This window comes from Megalobrama amblycephala, linkage group LG7 (assembly GCF_018812025.1).
Source record: "Megalobrama amblycephala isolate DHTTF-2021 linkage group LG7, ASM1881202v1, whole genome shotgun sequence".
Taxonomy (NCBI): Eukaryota; Metazoa; Chordata; class Actinopteri; order Cypriniformes; family Xenocyprididae; genus Megalobrama; species Megalobrama amblycephala.
This window is the reverse complement of record NC_063050.1, coordinates 18,463,307-18,469,409: the sequence shown is the minus strand read 5'-3', so window position 1 is coordinate 18,469,409 and position 6,103 is coordinate 18,463,307.

Here is a 6,103-nt window from a genome sequence, read left to right as displayed (position 1 = left end):
CAAAACAGCATTGTTAAATTTATCCACTTTGGAGAGCGTCTTCAAAAAACTCAGTTTTCAGTTTTCCATCTCGGTGTGGACGAAAGGCCGAAACTTCGAGAAAAAGATGCTCTTTCAGATGTATCTGGATTAGTGTAGGCGTAGCCAAAGACATGAAAACATCCCTGATCATAATGTACATTTTGCCCAGTTCCCGCAGTTAAACAGTGCCGTATGCAACTGCTGTACAAGGTCAATGAAATATATCAGAAAATACACACAAGACCAGCTGGCCTCCAGATGCAGTCATGCCCCTGTGAATGTGGGATACCTAGGGTTAATCCAGACTCTTTCAGGAATACCCTGCCCGCTCCTTTGATTCCAGCTCAGAGATGAAACGTCCAAATGTGCCAGCCGTCATGTTTTTCTCTGCATGTCCTCTGCCAGATCTTGTTCAATCTCTGAACTGCATTGAGTAGGGCTTTCAACATTACTGGAAGGCACTTCGATATGAACATGATGTGAACTTGTCCTTGGGTATAAAGTTACTTTTCCCCTCTTCATCGGTTTACCTATATTCTTATAAGATGACTTGCTTGAATTATTTCAGTCATGAAACAAGATGATCCTTATATCTTGCGTATCTTGAATAAATGTGCCAGAACTAATTCAATACAAGGGTGCCCAAGTTATCTCAATTCTATAACATTCAATCAGTCGCGTAACATATTAAATGGTGTTTGTAAATGTTTCTGCCAACTGCTTTTTTCTTTCAGCAGTGTCTTTTAACACAGGCTTTATTGATAGTGACAGACTCTCGGTAGCACCTGGTTCTTGTCTTTGCCGCTCTGCAGTAAAAGCCTCGGCCCGTTTGACCTCCCCTCCAGTGCTGAAAATGCAAACCACCATAAAGGTAAATGCATCAAGTCATGTGGAAATCATTACAGTATCCTTAACACATAAAGATGAGTTAGTGAAGTTGTTTTGAATGGTGATGGGAAAGAATTATTGTGGTACAATTGTTTGTTGTTGTTGTTGTTGTAGAGATGTCTTTGTCAGGACATTATGTGTTCTCCTCACAAATAAATATACATAATAGTTTATTTCCAAATATACAGACTCCAGACTCTTGGACCGTACAGCATAAAGTGTTTCTGAGACATTTCATGTCTTTGAATAAGTATAACTATCTTAAATACCTGTTATCTTTCCACAAATAGGTTACTTTACTGTAAAAAACATTTTCGAAGTATTCTAGCTCATATGTCTTTACCTTCATAAGTGTATCTGACAATTTAAATTATACAGTCATAAATTTTACATTATCTCTTGAACTGATATCAAGTTCATTAGAGTACTAAAATAATTGGTATCACTTTATTTTAAAGGGTTAGTTCACCCAAAAATGAAAATTCTGTCATTAATTACTCGCCCTCATGTCGTTCCACACCCATAAGACCATTGTTCATCTTTAGAACACAAATTAAGATATTTTTAATGAAATCCGAGAAGTATCTGACCCCTCCATAGACAGCAATTTAATTGCCACGTTCAAGGTCCGGAAAAGTAGTAAAAACATTGTTAAAACAGTCCATGTGACTACAGTGGTTCAACCTTAATTTTATGAAGTGACGAGAATACTTTTTCTGCGCAAAAACAAACAAAAATAATGACTTTATTCAACAAATTTGTCTCTTCACTGCCATTCTCCTGCGCTGTTTACGTTGCAGCGCTTTTGTCAGAATGCTGGCTCAGTATTGGCCAGTGCTGTTCATGTGAGCATGATGCGTGTGATGCTGACGCAGGAGCTGACTAATAATAAGTCTGCGTTCTGACGTAAACACAGAAGCGCTACAACGCAAACAGTGCAGGAGAATGACAGGGAAGAGACGAATTTGTTGAATAAAGTCGTTAACTACCCCTAAACCAAACCCTAACAGTAACTCTATAGTAAGTATATGTAGTTAATTAATATTGCTCAGTAGTTATTGGGGCAAGTACAATGTAACTACGTCACCTTAAAAAGAAAAAGAAAAAAAAAAGTGTAACCCAGTGGTCTCAAACTGCCGGCCCGCGGGCCATTTACGGCCCGCCCTCCCCATCTACCCGGCCCGCAAACTAATCTCAAAAATAAAACATAATCCGGCCCGCTAAATTATTATTATTATTATTCTCTAGTTGCTACCTGTCTGATATGCGAAGAAAAAGTCGCCGTTCTATGAGGGCATTCACATACCGCGTCACATAAGCGGCCGCGCCGCATTCTCCTTCTTTACAATGCGCTTTCGCTCCAGTGGCGCCTGTCGTTGCTATGCAACCATGAGCCGCGCTCTCAACCGCGTCGCTTCTATTACGAGCACGCTTGCCTAAATTACAGTAAAAGCACTCGACTTTAAGTCACGAGCGTCGATTTAAACCACCGAAACGCGTCCGATGCAACCATTAAACGTTACCGATGCTCAAACGGCATCTGGGACAAATGTGTCTCAGCTGTGTGAGCACAAGCGCTGCCAGGTGTCTGTCAAGAAACAGAAGAGTGTACAAATGCATTCAGGGATATTTGAAATGCATATTTGGTCAGTGCAAGATTTTAATGTTATTTAAGCTAACATAATGTAAGGGAAAATACTTCCACTAAATGTTAAAGCTGCTGTCCGCGATTTTTGGCCCTCTAGCGGTTAATAAACAGAACTGCACGCGTCTTGTGGAGGAACATTCTAGCCGGAGCTACTTTTCTCCATGTATGTCTATGGCGAGTCACACAGTTACTGCGATACTCTGCGGCGAGTCCTACCAGTCCAGTCTGAAATAGTCTGAATATAAACACTTATTATAAGTGTACCATAATGATTCAGGGTAAGACAAAAACACGGTTTGGAAAATGGATTCATGTTGTATATTCTCATTATATAATTTTTGTAAATTTTTAACACAAAAAAAGTTGCGGACTGCAGCTTTAAAAACTAATAATGTATGTAACAATGAGAGATTTTTATTTTTCGGCAAAATAAAGTTGATATATATATATAGCTCTAGTTTTTTGTTTATTTCTGACCCCTCCATGCCACAAGTGTTGCTGGTTTTGTTCCTAAATTACTAATTTTTTTATTCCATGCACCTTGTTGGATGTGAGAAGTTGCACCAGACTATTGCAATTAATAGTATTATATTAGTAGTATTATATTAGTATATTAGTAGTAGGGCCTATTATATTAGTAATAGTATTATATAATTATATTACACTCTGTAACAATGAGAGAGACACTGCTGTTTACATTTTAGTATGGCAAATAAAATATTTATAGTATACGTATAAAAATATTTTAGTAGGCCTAATGAAATTTGAAGTAAATGAGAAATAATGCAAAGGAAAGTAAATTTTCTGAAATGTTGCGCTTTCTTGCACTTGAATGTTAATATGGCCCTCCTATGAGGTGTCAATCACAGAAATGGCCCCCTGCCAATTTGAGTTTGAGACCCCTGGTGTAACCAAATAATTATTAATTGGCTAATTATGACTAATTATTATCAAAAAATTGTTTTGCAACAACAAATTTTGCAACCACGTGACTTTTTGCCTTTTAAAAAATGGATCATTTTATAAAATTGTGACACCCAGGAAGTGACATCATTTGGACTCTTTCTACATTGTGGCAGGAAAACAATCATTCCATTTACTCAATTTTTACACACAATGAGACTATTTTCTTAAATGAGACCGCCTCTGACGTATGCAGCCTTCAAACGTGACCTCCGTAGGACGCAGCCTTCGAAATTCATGTTAACAATGCCACGGTCATGGGTTCAAATCCCAGGGAATGCATGAACTGATTTTTTTATTTATTTATTTATTTTTTATTAAATGTATACCTTCAATTTAATGTAAGTCGCTTCAAAAAGCATCAGATTTATTTTATTTTACACCTGCATTTACAGTATGTATGTAAAAGATTTTGGAAACAATATTTACATTTTTGGTCTCATATAAAACGAAAGCCTGAGTAAAACGCACAACTACTTTGCCCTCCGGATGTGGTTGAACATTTTCTGAAGATTATGCACCCCTTTAGTGTCACCACTCCATCATGTGACATCATCAGCTGTACCGGTAGATTAAACTGTTACATGAAGCCCAGCCATGTTTTCTTTTCCATTTCCCCTGCATCTGCTTTTACTTGCATTCAAAGCCATCCATGACAAAATCTGCCTCCTATAGAAGGACGATGAAGTGGGCAGGAGACCCAAACTCTGTTCCCGGAGCTTTACCAGACATGTATTACAGGTTCTATAATAGCTGTTAGTTAAAAGTTTTCTCTTTAAAATCCTGCTGAATACTACCTGTATTTTTCTCAGGCACTTGACATGTGTGATGAAATGAGAATGCTGACGTTCCCATGTGATTTTCATGGCTTATTTAAATATTTGCTTCCTTCCACATGTCTTTTTCCGCCAATGTCTGATACTTGAGACGTCAGTCACAAACATTCATGGTTTTCAGCGACTACATCCTTTTCCTTTTAATCTGCTTTCATCCTATATCTACAGATATATTAAAATCTGAGATATAGGGCATTACCTCAGATGTGAGGGGTTTGATATAAAGAGATCACATGGATAGAGGGGTATCATACATCAAATACTACAGCCTGGCATGTTCACATCAAAGAGACGCATCTGTTTCATGACATGATGAGGATTTGAGTCCCATGAGGCATGAGGAGGAGGACTTGACAGTCAACCCTCTCGCACTTTGTTCACCGTCTTGTGTGTCTTCAAACTATGGCAACGCTCCAGCCTCATGCCACCTACCTGGGTAAGCGAAAGTGATTTTTGTCATTGCCAAAAGATTCAAACTCTGTCATCTCGGTATCAGACGGCACACCTAAAGGCTGTTCACAAACCATATGATGCATATTGTATGTTTAAATGGCAGGAACCTCTGAAATCTGCCATTTCCAGGAGTCACAGGAGGAACCGTAAACAAAATGAAAAATATTTAGAATATATAACTGAAATATAAATATTTTGTAACATTTTAAATGCATTTACTGTTAATTTTGATCAATTTAAAGGGATAGTTCACCCCAAAATGAAAATTATCCCATGATTTATGTATATGACTATCTTCTTTTTTAGACGAACACAATCGGAGATATATTTAAAAATATTCTTAGTTCTCCAAGGTTTATAATGGTTGTGAATGGGGGACCACATTTTGAAGTAAAAAAAAAAAAGCATCCATCCATAAAATAAAGGTAATCCATATGACTCTAGGTGGTTAATAAAGGCCTTCTGAAGCGAAGCGATGCATTTGTGTAAGACAAATAACCATATTTAAAACTTTATAAATTAAAATAACTAGCTTCCAGTGGATGACCGTGCGCAGAATGCGCAAGTCGATTTGGGTGGAAGAGCAACCTTTGACCCGAACGCAGAGGAGAGAGCAAAACAAAACACCGGTCACGAATTAGAAGTCTAAAACGAGAAAATTTAAAGAGAAATGTCAGCAGATTTCAATATAAGAGAAGAGGAGCTTAAATTTGTTGCACAGCCATATTTGTTTGAACCGCAAGAGTTTAGATACTCCTACATCGCATCGGAGGATTACTCGGACAGTCGTCTGCCGGAAGCTAGTTATTTGAATTTATAAAGTTTTAAATATGGATATTTTTCTTACAAAAACCCATTGCTTCTCTTCAGAAGGCCTTTATTAACCCCCTGGAGTCATATGGATTACCTTTTTTTTATGGATGCATTATTTTTCCAACAAAAATTATAATTTTTCATTATTACTTCAAAAAGCGGCCCTCCACTCACTACCATTATAAACTAAGGATATTTTTAAATATATCTCTGATTGTGTTTGTCTGAATGAAGATAGTCATATACACCTAGGATGTCTTGAAGGTGAGTAAATCATGGGATAATTTTCATTTTTGGGTGAACTATCCATTTAATATGTCCTTGGTGTCAGAGTTTGAATCTGTTTTTCACATTTTGTATCGTTTTATTTAGCTTTCCTGTTCTGTTCTAGATTTGCTGTTAGTTTGTTAAGGTACGTTACATAACAACGATATACTTAAAATGGAGAAGCTTTTCCTTTTCGGTTTTCCGCGAACAGACG